Source organism: Phyllobates terribilis, unplaced genomic scaffold (genome assembly GCF_046119375.1).
Source record: "Phyllobates terribilis strain yellow unplaced genomic scaffold, ASM4611937v1 Scaffold_11__3_contigs__length_659146591, whole genome shotgun sequence".
In the NCBI taxonomy this organism is placed as follows: Eukaryota; Metazoa; Chordata; class Amphibia; order Anura; family Dendrobatidae; genus Phyllobates; species Phyllobates terribilis.
Genome location: NW_027362771.1, coordinates 277,096,205 through 277,119,838, shown reverse-complemented (window position 1 = coordinate 277,119,838; position 23,634 = coordinate 277,096,205).

The window sequence follows — 23,634 nt, the reverse complement described above, 5'->3', positions numbered from 1 at the left end:
GACTTATTCTATTAGTCCATCTATAATAACCTCCACCAGGTTGCAAATTCAAAATAATTTTTATCTGCATCTAGCTCTGAAAAAATATTTGGGATAGGGCTTGTAGCAGTGTGTGGGACTTTCTCTATTAGTCCATCTATACTAACCTCCACCAGGTTGCAAATTCAAAATAATTTTTATCTGCATCTAGCTAATAAAAAATATTTGGGCTTGGGCTTGTAGCAGTGTCTGGGACTTGTTCTATTAGTCCTTCTATCCTAACCTCCACTAGGTTTCAAATTCAAAATAATTTTTATCTGCATCTAGCTCTGAAAAAATATTTGGGCTTGGGCTTATAGCATTGTGTGGGAGATTTTCGATTAGTCCATCTGTACTAACCTCTACCAGGTTGCAATATCAAAATAATTTTTATCTGCATCTAGCTCTGAAAAAATATTTGGCTTGGGCTTGTAGCAGTGTGTGTGACTTGTTCTATTAGTCCATCTATACTAACCTCCACCAGGTTGCAAATTCAAAATAATTATTATCTGCATCTAGCTCTGAAAAAATATTTGGCTTGGGCTTGTAGCAGTGTGCGGGACTTGTTCTATTAGTCCATCTATACTAACCTCCACCAGGTTGCAAATTCAAAATAATTTTTATCTGCATCTAGCTCTGAAAAAATATTTGGGCTTGGGGTTGTAGCAGTGTGTGGGACTTGTTCTATTAGTCCATCTATACTAACCTCCACCAGGTTGCAAATTCAAAATAATTTTTATCTGCATCTAGCTAAGAAAAAATATTTGGGCTTGGGCTTGTAGCAGTTTGTGGGACATGTTCTATTCGTCCATATAAACTAACCTCCACGAGGTTGCAAATTCAAAATAATTTTTATCTGCATCTAGCTCTGAAAAAATATTTGGGCTTGGGGTTGTAGCAGTGTGTGGGACTTGTTCTATTAGTCCATCTATACTAACCTCTACCAGGTTGCAAATTCAAAATAATTTTTATCTGCATCTAGCTCTGAAAAAATATTTGGGCTTGGGCTTGTAGCAGTGTGTGGTACTTGTTCCATTAGTCCATCTATACTAACCTCCACCAGGTTGCAAATTCAAAATACTTTTTATCTGCGTTCAGATCTGAAAAAATATTTGGCTTCGGAATGTATCAGTGTGTGGGACTTGTTCTATTAGTCCATCTATACTAACCTCCACCAGGTTGCAAACTCAAAATAATTTTTATCTGCATCTATCTCAGAAAAAGTATTTGGCTTGGGCTAGCAGCAGTGTTTGGGACTTGTTCTATTAGTCCATCTATACTAACCTCCACCAGGTTGCAATTTCAAAATAATTTTTATCTGCATATAGCTCTGAAAAAATATTTGGGCTTGGGCTTGTAGCAGTGTGTGGGACTTGTTCTATTAGTCCATCTATACTAACCTCCACCAGGTTGAAAATTCAAAATAATTTTTATCTGCATCTAGCTCTGAAAAAATATTTGGCTTGGGCTTGTATCAGTGTTTGGGACTTGTTCTATTAGTCCATCTATACTAACCTCCACCAGGTTGCAAATTCAAAATAATATTTATCTGCATCTAGCTCTGAAAAAATATTTGGCGTGGGCTTGTAGCAGTGTGTGTGACTTGTTCTATTAGTCCATCTATACTAACCTCCACCAGGTTGCAAATTCAAAATAATTATTATCTGCATCTAGCTCTGAAATAATATTTGGCTTGGGATTGTAGCAGTGTGTGGGACTTGTTCTATTAGTCCATCTATACTAACCTCCACCAGGTTGAAAATTCAAAATAATTTTTATCTGCATCTAGCTAATAAAAAATATTTGGGCTTGGGCTTGTAGCAGTGTGTGGGACTTGTTCTATTAGTCCTTCTATCCTAACCTCCACCAGGTTTCAAATTCAAAATAATTTTTATCTGCATCTAGCTCTGAAAAAATATTTGGGCTTGGGCTTGTAGCAGTGTGTGGGACTTGTTCTATTAGTCCATCTATACTAACCTCCACCAGGTTGCAAATTGAAAATAATTTTTATCTGCATCTAGCTCTGAAAAAATATTTGGGATAGGGCTTGTAGCAGTGTGTGGGACTTCTTCTATTAGTCTATCTATACTAACCTCCACCAGGTTGCAAATTCAAAATAATTTTTATCTGCATCTAGCTAAGAAAAAATATTTGGGCTTGGGCTTGTAGCAGTTTGTGGGACATGTTCTATTAGTCCATCTAAACTAACCTCCACGAGGTTGCAAATTCAAAATAATTTTTATCTGCATTTAGCTCTGAAAAAATATTTCGCTTGGGCTTGTAGCAGTGTGTGGGACTTGTTTTAATAGTCCATCTATACTAACCTCTACCAGGTTGCAAATTCAAAATAATTTTTATCTGCATCTAGCTCTGAAAAAATATTTGGGCTTGGGCTTGTAGCAGTGTGTGGTACTTGTTCCATTAGTCCATCTATACTAACCTCCACCAGGTTGCAAACTCAAAATAATTTTTATCTACATCTATCTCAGAAAAAGTATTTGGCTTGGGCTAGCAGCAGTGTTTGGGACTTGTTCTATTAGCTCATCTATACTAACCTCCACCAGGTTGCAAATTCAAAATATTTTTTATCTGCATCTAGCTCTGAAAAAATATTTGGCTTCGGAATGTATCAGTGTGTGGGACTTGTTCTATTAGTCCATCTATACTAACTTCCACCAGGTTGCAAACTCAAAATAATTTTTATCTACATCTATCTCAGAAAAAGTATTTGGCTTGGGCTAGCAGCAGTGTTTGGGACTTGTACTATTAGTTCATCTATACTAACCTCCACCAGGTTGCAAATTCAAAATAATTTTTATCTGCATATAGCTCTGAAAAAATATTTGGGCTTGGGCTTGTAGCAGTGTGTGGGACTTGTTCTATTAGTCCATCTATACTAACCTCCACCAGGTTGAAAATTCAAAATAATTTTTATCTGCATCTAGCTCTGAAAAAATATTTGGCTTGGGCTTGTATCAGTGTTTGGGACTTGTTCTATTAGTCCATCTATGCTAACCTCCACCAGGTTGCAAATTCAAAATAATATTTATCTGCATCTAGCTCTGAAAAAATATTTGGGCTTGGGCTTGTAGCAGTGTGTGGGACTTGTTCTATTAGTCCATCTATACTAACCTCCACCAGGTTGCAAATTCAAAATAATTTTTTTCTGCATCTAGCTCTCAAAAAAATATTTTTGCTTGGGCTTGTAGCAGTGTGTGGGACTTGCTCCATTAGTCCATCTATACTAACCTCTAACAGGTTGCAAATTCAAAATAATTTTTATCTGCATCTAGCTCTGAAAAAATATTTGGGCTTGTGCTAGTAGCAATGTGTGGGACTTGTTCCATTAGTCCTTCTATCCTAACCTCCACCAGGTTTCAAATTCAAAATAATTTTTATCTGCATCTAGCTCAGAAAAAATATTTGGGCTTGGGCTTGTAGCAGTGTGCGGGACTTGTTCTGTTAGTCCATCTATACTAACCTCCACCAGGTTGCAAATTCAAAATAATTTTTATCTGCATCTAGTTCTGAAAAAATATTTGGGCTTGGGCTTGTAGCAGTGTGTGGGACTTGTTCTATTAGTCCATCTATACTAACCCCCACCAGGTTGCAAATTCAAAATAATTTTTATCTGCATCTAGCTCTGAAAAAATATTTGGCTTGGGCTTGTAGCAGTATGTGTGACTTGTTCTATTAGTCCATCTATAATAACCTCCACCAGGTTGCAAATTCAAAATAATTATTAACTGCATCTAGCTCTGAAAAATTACTTGGGCTTGGGCTTGTAGCAGTGTGTGGGACTTATTCTATTAGTCCATCTATAATAACCTCCACCAGGTTGCAAATTCAAAATAATTTTTATCTGCATCTAGCTCTGAAAAAATATTTGGGATAGGGCTTGTAGCAGTGAGTGGGAATTGTTCTATTAGTCCATCTATACTAACCTCCACCAGGTTGCAAATTCAAAATAATTTTTATCTGCATCTAGCTAAGAAAAAATATTTGGGCTTGGGCTTTTAGCAGTTTGTGGGACATGTTCTATTAGTCCATCTAAACTAACCTCCACGAGGTTGAAAATTCAAAATAATTTTTATCTGCATTTAGCTCTGAAAAAATATTTGGCTTGGGCTTGTAGCAGTGTGTGGGACTTGTTTTAATAGTACATCTATACTAACCTCTACCAGGTTGCAAATTCAAAATAATTTTTATCTGCATCTAGCTCTGAAAAAATATTTGGGCTTGGGCTTGTAGCAGTGTGTGGTACTTGTTCCATTAGTCCATCTATACTAACCTCCACCAGGTTGCAAATTCAAAATATTTTTTATCTGCATCTAGCTCTGAAAAAATATTTGGCTTCGGAATGTATCAGTGTGTGGGACTTGTTCTATTAGTCCATCTATACTAACCTCCACCAGGTTGCAAACTCAAAATAATTTTTATCTGCATCTATCTCAGAAAAAGTATTTGGCTTGGGCTAGCAGCAGTGTTTGGGACTTGTTCTATAGTCCATCTATACTAACCTCCACCAGGTTGCAATTCAAAATAATTTTTATCTGCATATAGCTCTGAAAAAATATTTGGGCTTGCGCTTGTAGCAGTGTGTGGGACTTGTTCTATTAGTCCATCTATACTAACCTCCACCAGGTTGCAAATTCAAAATAATTTTTATCTGCATCTAGCTCTGAAAAAATATTTGGCTTGGACTTGTAGCAGTGTGTGTGACTTGTTCTATTAGTCCATCTATACTAACCTCCACCAGGTTGCAAATACAAAATAATTATTAACTGCATCTAGCTCTGAAAAATTACTTGGGCTTGGGCTTGTAGCAGTGTGTGGGACTTATTCTATTAGTCCATCTATAATAACCTCCACCAGGTTGCAAATTCAAAATAATTTTTATCTGCATCTAGCTCTGAAAAAATATTTGGGCTTGGGCTTGTAGCAGTGTGTGGGACTTGTTCTATTAGTCCATCTATACTAACCTCCACCAGGTTGCAAATTCAAAATAATTTTTATCTGCATCTAGCTAAGAAAAAATAATTGGGCTTGGGCTTGTAGCAGTTTGTGGGACATGTTCTATTAGTCCATCTATACTAACCTCCACGAGGTTGCAAATTCAACATAATTTTTATCTGCATTTAGCTCTGAAAAAATATTTGGCTTGGGCTTGTAGCAGTGTGTGGGACTTGTTCTATTAGTCCATTTATACTAACCTCCACCAGGTTGAAAATTCAAAATAATTTTTTTCTGCATCTAGCTCTGAAAAAATATTTGGGCTTGGGCTTGTAACAGTGTGTAGGACTTGCTCCATTAATCCAACTATACTAACCTCCACCAGGTTGCAAATTCAAAATAATTTTTATCTGCATCTAGCTCTGAAAAAAATGTGGGCTTGTGCTTGTAGCAGTGTGTGGGACTTGTTCTATTATTCCTTCTATCCTAACCTCCACCAGGTTTCAAATTCAAAATAATTTTTATCTGCATCTAGCTCTGAAAAAATATTTGGGCTTGGGCTTGTAGCAGTGTGTGGGAGATGTTCGATTAGTCCATCTATACTAACGTCTACCAGGCTGCAAAATCAAAATAATTTTTATCTGCATCTAGCTCTGAAAAAATATTTGGCTTGGGCTTGTAGCAGTGTTTGTGACTTGTTCTATTAGTCAATCTATACTAACCTCCACCAGGTTGCAAATTCAAAATAATTATTATCTGCATCTAGCTCTGAAAAAATATTTGGCTTGGGCTTGTAGCAGTGTTTGGGACTTGTTCTATTAGTCCATCTATACTAACCTCCACCAGGTTGCAAATTCAAAATAATATTTATCTGCATCTAGCTCTGAAAAAGTATTTGGCTTGGGCTTGTAGCAGTGTGTGGGACTTGTTCTATTAGTCCATCTATGCTAACCTCCTCCAGGTTGCAAATTCAAAATAATTTTTATCTGCATCTAGCTCTGAAAAAATATTTGGGCTTGGGCTTGTAGCAGTGTGTGGGACTTATTCTATTAGTCCATCTATAATAACCTCCACCAGGTTGCAAAATCAAAATAATTTTTATCTGCATCTAGCTCTGAAAAAATATTTGGGATAGTGCTTGTAGCGGTGTGTGGGACTTGTTCTATTAGTACATCTATACTAACCTCCACCAGGTTGCAAATTCAAAATAATTTTTATCTGCATCTAGCTAAGAAAAAATATTTGGGCTTGGGCTTGTAGCAGTTTGTGGGACATGTTCTATTAGTCCATCTAAACTAACCTCCACGAGGTTGCAAATTCAAAATAATTTTTATCTGCATTTAGCTCTGAAAAAAATATTTGGGCTTGTGCTTGTAGCATTGTGTGGGACTTGTTCTATTAGTCGTTCTATCCTAACCTCCACCAGGTTTCAAATTCAAAATAACTTTTATCTGCATCTAGCTCTGAAAAAATATTTGGGCTTGGGCTTGTAGCAGTGTGTGGGAGATGTTCGATTAGTCCATCTATACTAACCTCTACCAGGTTGCAAAATCAAAATAATTTTTATCTGCATCTAGCTCTGAAAAAATATTTGGCTTGGGCTTGTAGCAGTGTGTGCGTCTTGTTCAATTAGTCCATCTATACTAACCTCCACCAGCTTGCAAATTCAAAATAATTATTATCTGCATCTAGCTCTGAAAAAATATTTGGCTTGGGCTTGTAGCAGTGTGCGTGACTTGTTCTATTAGTCCATCTATACTAACCTCCACCAGGTTGCAAATTCAAAATAATTTTTATCTGCATCTAGCTCTGAAAAAATATTTGGGATAGGGCTTGTAGCAGTGTGTGGGACTTGTTCTATTAGTCCATCAATACAAACCTCCACCAGGTTGCAAATTCAAAATAATTTTTATCTGCATCTAGCTAAGGAAAAATATTTGGGCTTGGGCTTGTAGCAGTTTGTGGGACATGTTCTATTAGTCCATCTATACTAACCTCCACGAGGTTGCAAATTCAAAATAATTTTTATCTGCATTTAGCTCTGAAAAAATATTTGGCTTGGGCTTGTAGCAGTGTGTGGGACTTGTTTTAATAGTCCATCTATACTAACCTCTACCAGGTTGCAAATTCAAAATAATTTTTATCTGCATCTAGCTCTGAAAAAATATTTGGGCTTGGGCTTGTAGCAGTGTGTGGGACTTGTTCCATTAGTCCATCTATACTAACCTCCACCAGGTTGCAAATTCAAAATAATTTTTATCTGCATCTAGCTCTGAAAAAATATTTGGCTTCGGAATGTATCAGTGTGTGGGACTTGTTCTATTAGTCCATCTATACTAACCTCCACCAGGTTGCAAACTCAAAATAATTTTTATCTGCATCTATGTCTGAAAAAGTATTTGGCTTGGGCTAGTAGCAGTGTTTTCGACTTGTTCTATTAGTGCATCTATACTAACCTCCACCAGGTTGCAAATTCAAAATAAGTTTTATCTGCATATAGCTCTGAAAAAATATTTGGGCTTGGGCTTGTAGCAGTGTGTGGGACTTGTTCTATTAGTCCATCTATACTAACCTCCACCAGGTTGCAAATTCAAAATAATTTTTATCTGCATCTAGCTCTGAAAAAATATTTGGGCTTGGGCTTGTAGCAGTGTGTGGGACTTGCTCCATTAGTCCATCTATACTAACCTCCACCAGGTTGCAAATTCAAAATAATTTTTATCTGCATCTAGCTCTGAAAAAATATTTGGCTTGGGCTTGTAGCAGTGTGTGTGGCTTGTTCTATTAGTCCATCTATACTAACCTACACCAGGTTGCAAATTCAAAATAATTATTATCTGCATCTAGCTCTGAAAAAATATTTGGCTTGGGCTTGTAGCAGTGTGTGGGACTTGTTATATTAGTCCATCTATACTAACCTCCACCAGGTTGCAAATTCAAAATAATTTTTATCTGCATCTAGCTCTGAAAAAATATTTGGGCTTGGGCTTGTAGCAGTGTGTGGGACATATTCTATTAGTCCATCTATACTAACCTCCACCAGGTTGCAAATTCAAAATAATTTTTATCTGCATCTAGCTCTGAAAAAATATTTGGCTTGGGCTTGTAGCAGTGTTTGGGACTTGTTCTATTAGTCCATCTATACTAACCTCCACCAGGTTGCAAATTGAAAATAATTTTTATCTGCATCTAGCTCTGAAAAAATATTTGGCTTGGGCTTGTAGCAGTGTGTGGGACTTGTTCTATTAGTCCATCTATACTAACCTCCACCAGGTTGCAAATTCAAAAAAATTATTATCTGCATCTAGCTCTGAAAAAATATTTGGCTTGGGCTTGTAGCATTGTGTGGGACGTATTCTGTTAGTCCATCTATAATAACCTCCACCAGGTTGAAAATTCAAAATAATTTTTATCTGCATCTAGCTCTGAAAAAATATTTGGGATAGGGCTTGTAGCAGTGTGTGGGACGTATTCTGTTAGTCCATCTATACTAACCTCCACCAGGTTGCAAATTCAAAATAATTTTTATCTGCATCTAGCTAATAAAAAATATTTGGACTTGGGCTTTTAGCAGTGTGTGGGAGATGTTCGATTAGTCCATCTGTACTAACCTCTACCAGGTTGCAAAGTCAAAATAATTTTTATCTGCATCTAGCTCTGAAAAAATATTTGGCTTGGGCTTGTAGCAGTGTGTGTGACTTGTTCTATTAGTCCATCTATACTAACCTCCACAAGGATGCAAATAAAAAATATTTATTATCTGCATCTAGCTCTGAAAAAATATTTGGCTTGGGCTTGTATCAGTGTGCGGGACTTATTCTATTAGTCCATCTATACTAACCTCCACCAGGTTGCAAATTCAAAATAATTTTTATCTGCATCTAGCTCTGAAAAAATATTTGGGCTTGGGCTTGTAGCAGTGTGTGGGACCTGTTCTATTAGTCCATCTATACTAACCTCCACCAGGTTGCAAATTAAAAATAATTTTTATCTGCATCTAGCTCTGAAATAATATATGGCTTGGGCTTGGAGCAGTGTGTGTGAATTGTTCTATTGGTCCATCTATACCAACCTCCACCAGGTTGCAAATTCAAAATAATTATTATCTGCATCTAGCTCTGAAAAAATATTTGGTTTGGGCTTGTAGCAGTGTGTGGGACTTGTTCTATTAGTCCATCTATACTAACCTCCACCAGGTTGCAAATTCAAAATAATTTTTATCTGCATCTAGCTCTGAAAAAATATTTGGCTTGGGCCTGTAGCAGTGTGTGTGGCTTGTTCTATTAGTCCATCTATACTAACCTCCACTAGGTTGCAAATTCAAAATAATTATTATCTGCATCTAGCTCTGAAAAAATATTTGGGCTTGGGCTTGTAGCAGTGTGTGGGACTTGTTCTATTAGTCCATCTATACTAACCTCCACCAGGTTGCAAATTCAAAATAATTTTTATCTGCATCTAGCTCTAAAAAAATATTTGGGCTTGGGCTTGTAGCAGTGTGTGGGACTTATTCTATTAGTATATCTATAATAACCTCCACCAGGTTGCAAATTTAAAATAATTTTTATCTGCATCTAGCTCTGAAAAAATATTTGGGATAGGACTTGTAGCAGTGTGTGGGACTTGTTCTATTAGTCTATCTATACTAACCTCCACGAGGTTGCAAATTCAAAATAATTTTTATCTGCATCTAGCTCTGAAAAAATATTTGGCTTGGGCTTGTAGCAGTGTGTGGGACTTGTTTTAATAGTCCATCTATATTAACCTCTACCAGGTTGCAAATTCAAAATAATTTTTATCTGCATCTAGCTCTGAAAAAATATTTGGGCTTGGGCTTATAGCAGTGTGTGGGAGATGTTCGATTAGTCCATCTATACTAACCTCTACCAGGTTGCAAAATCAAAATAATTTTTTTCTGCATCGAGCTCTGAAAAAATATTTGGCTTGGGCTTGTAGCAGTGTGTGTGACTTGTTCTATTAGTCCATCTATACTAACCCCCACCAGGTTGCAAATTCAAAATATTTATTATCTGCATCTAGCTCTGAAAAAATATTTGGCTTGGGCTTGTAGCAGTGTGCGGGACTTGTTCTATTAGTCCATCTATACTAACCTCCACCAGGTTGCAAATTCAAAATAATTTTTATCTGCATCTAGCTCTGAAAAAATATTTGGGCTTGGGCTTGTAGCAGTGTGTGGGACTTGTTCTATTAGTCCATCTATACTAACCTCCACCAGGTTGCAAATTAAAAATAATTTTTATCTGCATCTAGCTCTGAAAAAATATTTGGGATAGGGCTTGTAGCAGTGTGTGGGACTTGTTCTATTAGTCTATCTATACTAACCTCCACCAGGTTGCAAATTCAAAATAATTTTTATCTGCATCTAGCTAAGAAAAAATATTTGGGCTTGGGCTTGTAGCAGTTTGTGGGACATGTTCTATTAGTCCATCTAAACTAACCTCCACGAGGTTGCAAATTCAAAATAATTTTTATCTGCATTTAGCTCTGAAAAAATATTTGGCTTGGGCTTGTAGCAGTGTGTGGGACTTGTTTTAATAGTCCATCTATACTAACCTCTACCAGGTTGCAATTTCAAAATAATTTTTATCTGCATCTAGCTCTGAAAAAATATTTGGGCTTGGGCTTGTAGCAGTGTGTGGTACTTGTTCCATTAGTCCATCTATACTAACCTCCACCAGGTTGCAAATTCAAAATATTTTTTATCTGCATCTAGCTCTGAAAAAATATTTGGCTTCGGAATATATCAGTGTGTGGGACTTGTTCTGTTAGTCCATCTATACTAACCTCCACCAGGTTGCAAACTCAAAATAATTTTTATCTGCATCTATCTCAGAAAAAGAATTTGGCTTGGGCTAGCAGCAGTGTTTGGGACTTGTTCTATTAGTCCATCTATACTAACCTCCACCAGGTTGCAAATTCAAAATAATTTTTATCTGCATATAGCTCTGAAAAAATATTTGGGCTTGGGCTTGTAGCAGTGTGTGGGACTTGTTATATTAGTCCATCTATACTAACCTCCACCAGGTTGAAAATTCAAAATAATTTTTATCTGCATCTAGCTCTGAAAAAATATTTGGCTTGGGCTTGTATCAGTGTTTGGGACTTGTTCTATTAGTCCATCTATACTAACCTCCACCAGGTTGCAAATTCAAAATAATATTTATCTGCATCTAGCTCTGAAAAAATATTTGGGCCTGGGCTTGTTGCAGTGTGTGGGACTTGTTCTATTAGTCCATCTATACTAACCTCCACCAGGTTGCAAATTCAAAATAATTTTTTTCTGCATCTAGCTCTCAAAAAAATATTTGGGCTTAGGCTTCTAGCAGTGTGTGGGACTTGCTCCATTAGTCCATCTATACTAACCTCCAACAGGTTGCAAATTCAAAATAATTTTTATCTGCATCTAGCTCTGAAAAAATATTTGGGCTTGTGCTAGTAGCAGTGTGTGGGACTTGTTCTATTAGTCCTTCTATCCCAACCTCCACCAGGTTTCAAATTCAAAATAATTTTTATCTGCATCTAGCTCAGAAAAAAAATTTGGGCTTGGGCTTGTAGCAGTGTGCGGGACTTGTTCTGTTAGTCCATCTATACTAACCTCCACCAGGTTGCAAATTCAAAATAATTTTTATCTGCATCTAGCTCTGAAAAAATATTTGGGCTTGGGCTTGTAGCAGTGTGTGGGACTTGTTCTATTAGTCCATCTATACTAACCTCCACCAGGTTGCAAATTCAAAATAATTTTTATCTGCATCTAGCTCTGAAAAAATATTTGGCTTGGGCTTGTAGCAGTGTGTGTGACTTGTTCTATTAGTCCATCTATACTAACCTCCGCCAGGTTGCAAATTCAAAATAATTATTAACTGCATCTAGCTCTGAAAAATTACTTGGGCTTGGGCTTGTAGCAGTGTGTGGGACTTGTTCTATTAGTCCATCTATACTAACCTCCACCAGGTTGCAAATTCAAAATAATTTTTATCTGCATCTAGCTCTGAAAAAATATTTGGGCTTGGGCTTGTAGCAGTGTGTGGGACTTGTTCTATTAGTCCATCTATACTAACCTCCACCAGGTTGCAAATTGAAAATAATTTTTATCTGCATCTAGCTCTGAAAAAATATTTGAGATAGGGCTTGTAGCAGTGTGTGGGACTTGTTCTATTAGTCTATCTATACTAACCTCCACCAGGTTGCAAATTCAAAATAATTTTTATCTGCATCTAGCTAAGAAAAAATATTTGGGCTTGGGCTTGTAGCAGTTTGTGGGACATGTTCTATTAGTCCATCTAAACTAACCTCCACGAGGTTGCAAATTCAAAATAATTTTTATCTGCATTTAGCCCTGAAAAAATATTTGGCTTGGGCTTGTAGCAGTGTGTGGGACTTGTTTTAATAGTCCATCTATACTAACCTCTACCAGGTTGCAAATTCAAAATAATTTTTATCTGCATCTAGCTCTGAAAAAATATTTGGGCTTGGGCTTTTAGCAGTGTGTGGTACTTGTTCCATTAGTCCATCTATACTAACCTCCACCAGGTTGCAAATTCAAAATATTTTTTATCTGCATCTAGCTCTGAAAAAATATTTGGCTTCGGAATGTATCAGTGTGTGGGACTTGTTCTATTAGTCCATCTACACTAACCTCCACCAGGTTGCAAACTCAAAATATTTTTTATCTGCATATATCTCAGAAAAAGTATTTGGCTTGGGCTAGCAGCAGTGTTTGGGACTTGTTCTATTAGTCCATCTATACTAACCTCCACAAGGTTGCAAATTCAAAATAATTTTTATCTGCATATAGCTCTGAAAAAATATTTGGGCTTGGGCTTGTAGCAGTGTGTGGGACTTGTTCTATTAGTCCATCTATACTAACCTCCACCAGGTTGAATATTCAAAATAATTTTTATCTGCATCTAGCTCTGAAAAAATATTTGGCTTGGGCTTGTATCAGTGTTTGGGACTTGTTCTATTAGTCCATCTATACTAACCTCCACCAGGTTGCAAATTCAAAATAATATTTATCTGCATCTAGCTCTGAAAAAATATTTGGGCTTGGGCTTGTAGCAGTGTGTGGGACTTGTTCTATTAGTCCATCTATACTAACCTCCACCAGGTTGCAAATTCAAAATAATTTTTTTCTGCATCTAGCTCTCAAAAAAATATTTGGGCTTGGGCTTGTAGCAGTGTGTGGGACTTGTTCTGTTAGTCCATCTATACTAACCTCCACCAGGTTGCAAATTCAAAATAATTTTTATCTGCATCTAGCTCCGAAAAATTATTTGGGCTTGGGCTTGTAGCAGTGTGTGGGACTTGTTCTATTAGTCCATCTATACTAACCTCCACCAGGTTGCAAATTCAAAATAATTTTTTTCTGCATCTAGCTCTGAAAAAATATTTGGGCTTGGGCTTGGAGCAGTTTGTGGGACATTTTCTATTAGTCCATCTATACTAACCTCCACGAGGTTGCAAATTCAAAATAATTTTTATCTGCATTTAGCTCTGAAAAAATATTTGGCTTGGGCTTGTAGCAGTGTGTGGGACTTGTTTTAATAGTCCATCTATACTAATCTCTACCAGGTTGCAAATTCAAAATAATTTTTATCTGCATCTAGCTCTGAAAAATTATTTGGGCTTGGGCTTGTAGCAGTGTGTGGGACTTGTTCTATTAGTCCATCTATACTAACCTCCACCAGGTTGCAAATTCAAAATAATTATTAACTGCATCTAGCTCTGAAAATTTACTTGGGCTTGGGCTTGCAGCAGTGTGTGGGACTTATTCTATTAGTCCATCTATAATAACCTCCACCAGGTTGCAAATTCAAAATAATTTTTATCTGCATCTAGCTCTGAAAAAATATTTGGGCTTGGGCTTGTAGCAGTTTGTGGGACATGTTCTATTAGTCCATCTATACTAACTTCCACGAGGTTGCAAATTCAAAATAATTTTTATCTGCATTTAGCTCTGAAAAAATATTTGGCTTGGGCTTGTAGCAGTGTGTGGGACTTGTTTTAATAGTCCATCTATACTAATCTCTACCAGGTGGCAAATTCAAAATAATTTTTATCTGCATCTAGCTCTGAAAAAATATTTGGGCTTGGGCTTGTAGCAGTGTGTGGTACTTGTTCCATTAGTCCATCTATACTAACCTCCACCAGGTTGCAAACTCAAAATAATTTTTATCTGCATCTATCTCAGAAAAAGTATTTGGCTTGGGCTAGCAGCAGTGTTTGGGACTTGTTCTATAGTCCATCTATACTAACCTCCACCAGGTTGCAAATTCAAAATAATTTTTATCTGCATATAGCTCTGAAAAAATATTTGGGCTTGGGCTTGTAACAGTGTGTGGGACTTGTTCTATTAGTCCATCTATACTAACCTCCACCAGGTTGAAAATTCAAAATAATTTTTATCTGCATCTAGCTCTGAAAAAATATTTGGGCTTGGGCTTGTAGCAGTGTGTGGGACTTGTTCTGTTAGTCCATCTAAACTAACTTCCACCAGGTTGCAATTTCAAAATAATTTTTATCTGCATCTATCTCTGAAAAAATATTTGGCTTGGGCTTGTAGCCGTGTTTGGGACTTGTTCTATTAGTCCATTTATACTAACCTCCACCAGGTTGCAAATTCAAAATAATATTTATCTGCATCTAGCTCTGAAAAAATATTTGGGCTTGGGCTTGTAGCAGTGTGTGGGACTTGTTCTATTAGTCCATCTATACTAACCTCCACCAGGTTGCAAATTCAAAATAATTTTTTTCTGCATCTAGCTCTGAAAAAATATTTGGGCTTGGGCTTGTAGCTGTGTGTGGGACTTGCTCCATTAGTCCATCTATACTAACCTCCACCAGGTTGCAAATTCAAAATAATTTTTATATGCATCTAGCTCTGAAAAAAATTTGGGCTTGTGCTTGTAGCAGTGTGTGGGACTTGTTCTATTAGTACTTCTATCCTAACCTCCACCAGGTTTCAAATTCAAAATAATTTTTATCTGCATCTAGCTCTGAAAAAATATTTGGGCTTGGGCTTGTAGCAGTGTGTGGGAGATGATCGATTAGTCCATCTATACTAACGTCTACCAGGCTGCAAATTCAAAATAATTTTTATCTGCATCTAGCTCTGAAAAAATATTTGGCTTGGGCTTGGAGCAGTGTTTGGGTCTTGTTCTATTCGTCCATCTATACTAACCTCCACCAGGTTGCAAATTCAAAATAATATTTATGTGCATCTAGCTCTGAAAAAATATTTGGGCTTGGGCTTGTAGCAGTGTGTGGAACTTGTTCTATTAGTCCATCTATACTAACCTCCACCAGGTTGCAAATTCAAAATAATTTTTTTCTGCATCTAGCTCTGAAAAAATATTTGGGCTTGGGCTTGTAGCAGTGTGTGGGACTTGTTCTGTTAGTCCATCTAAACTAACTTCCACCAGGTTGCAATTTCAAAATAATTTTTATCTGCATCTATCTCTGAAAAAATATTTGGCTTGGGCTTGTAGCCGTGTTTGGGACTTGTTCTATTAGTCCATTTATACTAACCTCCACCAGGTTGCAAATTCAAAATAATATTTATCTGCATCTAGCTCTGAAAAAATATTTGGGCTTGGGCTTGTAGCAGTGTGTGGGACTTGTTCTATTAGTCCATCTATACTAACCTCCACCAGGTTGCAAATTCAAAATAATTTTTTTCTGCATCTAGCTCTGAAAAAATATTTGGGCTTGGGCTTGTAGCAGTGTGTGGGACTTGCTCCATTAGTACATCTATACTAACCTCCACCAGGTTGCAAATTCAAAATAATTTTTATATGCATCTAGCTCTGAAAAAAATTTGGGCTTGTGCTTGTAGCAGTGTGTGGGACTTGTTCTATTAGTACTTCTATCCTAACCTCCACCAGGTTTCAAATTCAAAATAATTTTTATCTGCATCTAGCTCTGAAAAAATATTTGGGCTTGGGCTTGTAGCAGTGTGTGGGAGATGATCGATTAGTCCATCTATACTAACGTCTACCAGGCTGCAAATTCAAAATAATTTTTATCTGCATCTAGCTCTGAAAAAATATTTGGCTTGGGCTTGTAGCAGTGTTTGGGTCTTGTTCTATTCGTCCATCTATACTAACCTCCACCAGGTTGCAAATTCAAAATAATTTTTTTCTGCATCTAGCTCTGAAAAAATATTTGGGCTTGGGCTTGTAGCAGTGTGTGGGACTTGCTCCATTAGTCCATCTATACTAACCTCCACCAGGTTGCAAATTCAAAATAATTATTATCTGCATCTAGCTCTGAAAAAATATTTGGCTTGGGCTTGTAGCAGTGTGCTGAACTTGTTCTATTAGTCCATCTATACTAACCTCCACCAGGTTGCAAATTCAAAATAATTTTTATCTGCATCTAGCTCTGAAATAATATTTGGGCTTGGGCTTGTAGCAGTGTGTGGGACTTGTTCTCTTAGTCCATCTATGCTAACCTCCACCAGGTTGCAAATTGAAAATAATTTTTACCTGCATCTAGCTCTGAAAAAATATTTGGCTTGGGCTTGTAGCAGTGTGTGTGACTTGTTCTATTAGTCCATCTATACTAACCTCCACCAGGTTGCAAATTCAAAATAATTATTATCTGCATCTAGCTCTGAAAAAATATTTGGCTTGGGCTTGTAGCAGTGTGTGGGACTTGTTGTATTAGTCCATCTATACTAACCTCCACCAGGTTGCAAATTCAAAATAATTTTTATCTGCATCTAGCTCTGAAAAAATATTTGGCTTGGGCTTGTAGCAGTGTGTGTGGCTTGTTCTATTAGTCCATCTATACTAACCTCCACCAGGTTGCAAATTCAAAATAATTATTATCTGCATCTAGCTCTGAAAAAATATTTGGCTTGGGCTTGTAGCAGTGTGTGTGGCTTGTTCTATTAGTCCATCTATACTAACCTCCACCAGGTTGCAAATTAAAAATAATTATTATCTGCATCTAGCTCTGAAAAAATATTTGGCTTGGGCTTGTAGCAGTGTGTGAGACTTGTTCTATTAGTCCATCTATACTAACCTCCTCCAGGTTGCAAATTCAAAATAATTTTTATCTGCATCTAGCTCTGAAAAATATTTGGGCTTGGGCTTGTAGCAGTGTGTGGGACTTGCTCCATTAGTCCATCTATACTAACCTCCACCAGGTTGCAAATTCAAAATAATTTTTATATGCATCTAGCTCTGAAAAAATATTTGGGCTTGTGCTAGTAGCAGTGTGTGGGACTTGTTCTATTAGTCCTTCTATCCTAACCTCCACCAGGTTTCAAATTCAAAATAATTTTTATCTGCATCTAGCTCTGAAAAAATATTTGGCTTGGGCTTGTAGCAGTGTGTGTGACTTGTTCTATTAGTCCATCTATACTAACCTCCGCCAGGTTGCAAATTCAAAATAATTATTAACTGCATCTAGCTCTGAAAAATTACTTGGGCTTGGGCTTGTAGCAGTGTGTGGGACTTGTTCTATTAGTCCATCTATACTAACCTCCACCAGGTTGCAAATTCAAAATAATTTTTATCTGCATCTAGCTCTGAAAAAATATTTGGGCTTGGGCTTGTAGCAGTGTGTGGGACTTGTTCTATTAGTCCATCTATACTAACCTCCACCAGGTTGCAATTTGAAAATAATTTTTATCTGCATCTAGCTCTGAAAAAATATTTGAGATAGGGCTTGTAGCAGTGTGTGGGACTTGTTCTATTAGTCTATCTATACTAACCTCCACCAGGTTGCAAATTCAAAATAATTGTTATCTGCATCTAGCTAAGAAAAAATATTTGGGCTTGGGCTTGTAGCTGTTTGTGGGACATGTTCTATTAGTCCATCTAAACTAACCTCCACGAGGTTGCAAATTCAAAATAATTTTTATCTGCATTTAGCTCTGAAAAAATATTTGGCTTGGGCCTGTAGCAGTGTGTGGGACTTGTTTTAATAGTCCATCTATACTAACCTCTACCAGGTTGCAAATTCAAAATAATTTTTATCTGCATCTAGCTCTGAAAAAATATTTGGGCTTGGGCTTTTAGCAGTGTGTGGTACTTGTTCCATTAGTCCATCTATACTAACCTCCACCAGGTTGCAAATTCAAAATATTTTTTATCTGCATCTAGCTCTGAAAAAATATTTGGCTTCGGAATGTATCAGTGTGTGGGACTTGTTCTATTAGTCCATCTATACTAACCTCCACCAGGTTGCAAACTCAAAATAATTTTTATCTGCATCTATCTCAGAAAAAGTATTTGGCTTGGGCTAGCAGCAGTGTTTGGGACTTGTTCTATTAGTCCATCTATACTAACCTCCACCAGGTTGCAAATTCAAAATAATTTTTATCTGCATATAGCTCTGAAAAAATATTTGGGCTTGGGCTTGTAGCAGTGTGTGGGACTTGTTCTATTAGTCCATCTATACTAACCTCCACCAGGTTGAAAATTCAAAATAATTTTTATCTGCATCTAGCTCTGAAAAAATATTTGGCTTGGGCTTGTATCAGTGTTTGGGACTTGTTCTATTAGTAGATCTATACTAACCTCCACCAGGTTGCAAATTCAAAATAATATTTATCTGCATCTAGCTCTGAAAAAATATTTGGGCTTGGGCTTGTAGCAGTGTGTGGGACTTGTTCTATTAGTCCATCTATACTAACCTCCACCAGGTTGCAAATTCAAAATAATTTTTTTCTGCATCTAGCTCTCAAAAAAATATTTGGGCTTGGTCTTGTAGCAGTGTGTGGGACTTGTTCTGTTAGTCCATCTATACTAACCTCCACCAGGTTGCAAATTCAAAATAATTTTTATCTGCATCTAGCTCTGAAAAAATATTTGGCTTTGGAATGTTTCAGTGTGTGGGACTTGTTCTATTAGTCCATCTATACTAACCTCCACCAGATTGCAAACTCAAAATAATTTTTATCTGCATCTATCTCAGAAAAAGTATTTGGCTTGGGCTAGCAGCAGTGTTTGGGACTTGTTCTATTAGTCCATCTATACTAACCTCCACCAGGTTGCAAATTCAAAATAATTTTTATCTGCATCTAGCTCTGAAAAAATATTTGGGCTTGGGCTTGTAGCAGTGTGTGGGACTTGTTCTATTAGTCCATCTATACTAACCTCCACCAGGTTGCAAATTCAAAATAATTTTTATCTGCATCTAGCTCTGAAAAAATATTTGGCTTGGGCTTGTAGCAGTGTGTATGACTTGTACTATTAGTCCATCTATACTAACCTCCACCAGGTTGCAAATTCAAAATAATTATTAACTGCATCTAGCTCCGAAAGATTACTTGGGCTTGGGCTTGTAGCAGTGTGTGGGACTTATTCTATTAGTCCATCTATAATAACCTCCACCAGTTTGCAAATTCAAAATAATTTTTATCTGCATCTAGCTCTGAAAAAATATTTGGGCTTGGGCTTGTAGCAGTTTGTGGGACATTTTCTATTAGTCCATCTATACTAACCTCCACGAGGTTGCAAATTCAAAATAATTTTTATCTGCATTTAGCTCTGAAAAAATATTTGGCTTGGGCTTGTAGCAGTGTGTGGGACTTGTTTTAATAGTCCATCTATACTAATCTCTACCAGGTTGCAAATTCAAAATAATTTTTATCTGCATCTAGCTCTGAAAAAATATTTGGGCTTGGGCTTGTAGCAGTGTGTGGGACTTGTTCTATTAGTCCATCTATACTAACCTCCACCAGGTTGCAAATTCAAAATAATTTTTATCTGCATCTAGCTCTGAAAAAATATTTGGCTTGGGCTTGTAGCAGTGTGTGTGACTTCTTCTATTAGTCCATCTATACTAACCTCCACCAGGTTGCAAATTCAAAATAATTATTAACTGCATCTAGCTCTGAAAATTTACTTGGGCTTGGGCTTGTAGCAGTGTGTAGGACTTATTCTATTAGTCCATCTATAATAACCTCCACCAGGTTGCAAATTCAAAATAATATTTATCTGCATCTAGCTCTGAAAAAATATTTGGGCTTGGGCTTGTAGCAGTGTGTGGGACTTGTTCTATTAGTCCATCTATACTAACCTCCACCAGGTTGCAAATTCAAAATAATTTTTTTCTGCATCTAGCTCTCAAAAAAATATTTGGGCTTGGGCTTGTAGCAGTGTGTGGGACTTGCTCCATTAGTCCATCTATACTAACCTCCAACAGGTTGCAAATTCAAAATAATTTTTATCTGCATCTAGCTCTGAAAAAATATTTGGGCTTGTGCTAGTAGCAGTGTGTGGGACTTGTTCTATTAGTCCTTCTATCCTAACCTCCACCATGTTTCAAATTCAAAATAATTTTTATCTGCATCTAGCTCAGAAAAAAAATTTGGGCTTGGGCTTGTAGCAGTGTGCGGGACTTGTTCTGTTAGTCCATCTATACTAACCTCCACCAGGTTGCAAATTCAAAATAATTTTTATCTGCATCTAGCTCTGAAAAAATATTTGGGCTTGGGCTTGTAGCAGTGTGTGGGACTTGTTCTATTAGTCCATCTATACTAACCTCCACCAGGTTGCAAATTCAAAATAATTTTTATCTGCATCTAGCTCTGAAAAAATATTTGGCTTGGGCTTGTAGCAGTGTGTGTGACTTGTTCTATTAGTCCATCTATACTAACCTCCGCCAGGTTGCAAATTCAAAATAATTATTAACTGCATCTAGCTCTGAAAAATTACTTGGGCTTGGGCTTGTAGCAGTGTGTGGGACTTGTTCTATTAGTCCATCTATACTAACCTCCACCAGGTTGCAAATTCAAAATAATTTTTATCTGCATCTAGCTCTGAAAAAATATTTGGGCTTGGGCTTGTAGCAGTGTGTGGGACTTGTTCTATTAGTCCATCTATACTAACCTCCACCAGGTTGCAAATTGAAAATAATTTTTATCTGCATCTAGCTCTGAAAAAATATTTGAGATAGGGCTTGTAGCAGTGTGTGGGACTTGTTCTATTAGTCTATCTATACTAACCTCCACCAGGTTGCAAATTCAAAATAATTTTTATCTGCATCTAGCTAAGAAAAAATATTTGGGCTTGGGCTTGTAGCAGTTTGTGGGACATGTTCTATTAGTCCATCTAAACTAACCTCCACGAGGTTGCAAATTCAAAATAATTTTTATCTGCATTTAGCTCTGAAAAAATATTTGGCATGGGCTTGTAGCAGTGTGTGGGACTTGTTTTAATAGTCCATCTATACTAACCTCTACAAGGTTGCAAATTCAAAATAATTTTTATCTGCATCTAGCTCTGAAAAAATATTTGGGCTTGGGCTTTTAGCAGTGTGTGGTACTTGTTCCATTAGTCCATCTATACTAACCTCCACCAGGTTGCAAATTCAAAATATTTTTTATCTGCATCTAGCTCTGAAAAAATATTTGGCTTCGGAATGTATCAGTGTGTGGGACTTGTTCTATTAGTCCATCTATACTAACCTCCACCAGGTTGCAAACTCAAAATATTTTTTATCTGCATATATCTCAGAAAAAGTATTTGGCTTGGGCTAGCAGCAGTGTTTGGGACTTGTTCTATTAGTCCATCTATACTAACCTCCACCAGGTTGCAAATTCAAAATAATTTTTATCTGCATATAGCTCTGAAAAAATATTTGGGCTTGGGCTTGTAGCAGTGTGTGGGACTTGTTCTATTAGTCCATCTATACTAACCTCCACCAGGTTGAATATTCAAAATAATTTTTATCTGCATCTAGCTCTGAAAAAATATTTGGCTTGGGCTTGTATCAGTGTTTGGGACTTGTTCTATTAGTCCATCTATACTAACCTCCACCAGGTTGCAAATTCAAAATAATATTTATCTGCATCTAGCTCTGAAAAAATATTTGGGCTTGGGCTTGTAGCAGTGTGTGGGACTTGTTCTATTAGTCCATCTATACTAACCTCCACCAGGTTGCAAATTCAAAATAATTTTTTTCTGCATCTAGCTCTCAAAAAAATATTTGGGCTTGGGCTTGTAGCAGGTGTGTGGGACTTGTTCTGTTAGTCCATCTATACTAACCTCCACCAGGTTGCAAATTCAAAATAATTTTTATCTGCATCTAGCTCTGAAAAATTATTTGGGCTTGGGCTTGTCGTTCCCCAGTTGCAATTCAAAATAATTTTTTTCTGCATCTAGCTCTGAAAAAATATTTGGGCTTGGGCTTGGAGCAGTTTGTGGGACATTTTCTATTAGTCCATCTATACTAACCTCCACGAGGTTGCAAATTCAAAATAATTTTTATCTGCATTTAGCTCTGAAAAAATATTTGGCTTGGGCTTGTAGCAGTGTGTGGGACTTGTTCTATTAGTCCATCTATACTAACCTCCACCAGGTTGCAAATTCAAAATAATTATTAACTGCATCTAGCTCTGAAAATTTACTTGGGCTTGGGCTTGTAGCAGTGTGTGGGACTTATTCTATTAGTCCATCTATAATAACCTCCACCAGGTTGCAAATTCAAAATAATTTTTATCTGCATCTAGCTCTGAAAAAATATTTGGGCTTGGGCTTGTAGCAGTTTGTGGGACATGTTCTATTAGTCCATCTATACTAACTTCCACGAGGTTGCAAATTCAAAATAATTTTTATCTGCATTTAGCTCTGAAAAAATATTTGGCTTGGGCTTGTAGCAGTGTGTGGGACTTGTTTTAATAGTCCATCTATACTAATTTCTACCAGGTGGCAAATTCAAAATAATTTTTATCTGCATCTAGCTCTGAAAAAATATTTGGGCTTGGGCTTGTAGCAGTGTGTGGTACTTGTTCCATTAGTCCATCTATACTAACCTCCACCAGGTTGCAAATTCAAAATATTTTTTATCTGCATCTAGCTCTGAAAAAATATTTGACTTCGGAATGTATCAGTGTGTGGGACTTGTTCTATTAGTCCATCTATACTAACCTCTGTTGGGACTTGTTCTATAGTCCATCTATACTAACCTCCACCAGGTTGCAAATTCAAAATAATTTTTATCTGCATATAGCTCTGAAAAAATATTTGGGCTTGGGCTTGTGAACAGGTGTGTGGGACTTGTTCATTTAAGTCCATCTATACTAACCTCCACCAGTTTGAAAATTCAAAATAAATTTTATCTGCATATAGCTCTGAAAAAATATTTGGGCTTGGGCTTGTAACAGTGTGTGGGACTTGTTCTATTAGTCCATCTATACTAACCTCCACCAGGTTGAAAATTCAAAATAATTTTTATCTGCATCTTGCTCTGAAAAAATATTTGGGCTTGGGCTTGTAGCAGTGTGTGGGACTTGTTCTGTTAGTCCATCTAAACTAACTTCCACCAGGTTGCAATTTCAAAATAATTTTTATCTGCATCTATCTCTGAAAAAATATTTGGCTTGGGCTTGTAGCCGTGTTTGGGACTTGTTCTATTAGTCCATTTATACTAACCTCCACCAGGTTGCAAATTCAAAATAATATTTATCTGCATCTAGCTCTGAAAAAATATTTGGGCTTGGGCTTGTAGCAGTGTGTGGGACTTGTTCTATTAGTCCATCTATACTAACCTCCACCAGGTTGCAAATTCAAAATAATTATTAACTGCATCTAGCTCTGAAAAATTACTTGGGCTTGGGCTTGTAGCAGTGTGTGGGACTTGTTCTATTAGTCCATCTATACTAACCTCCACCAGGTTGCAAATTCA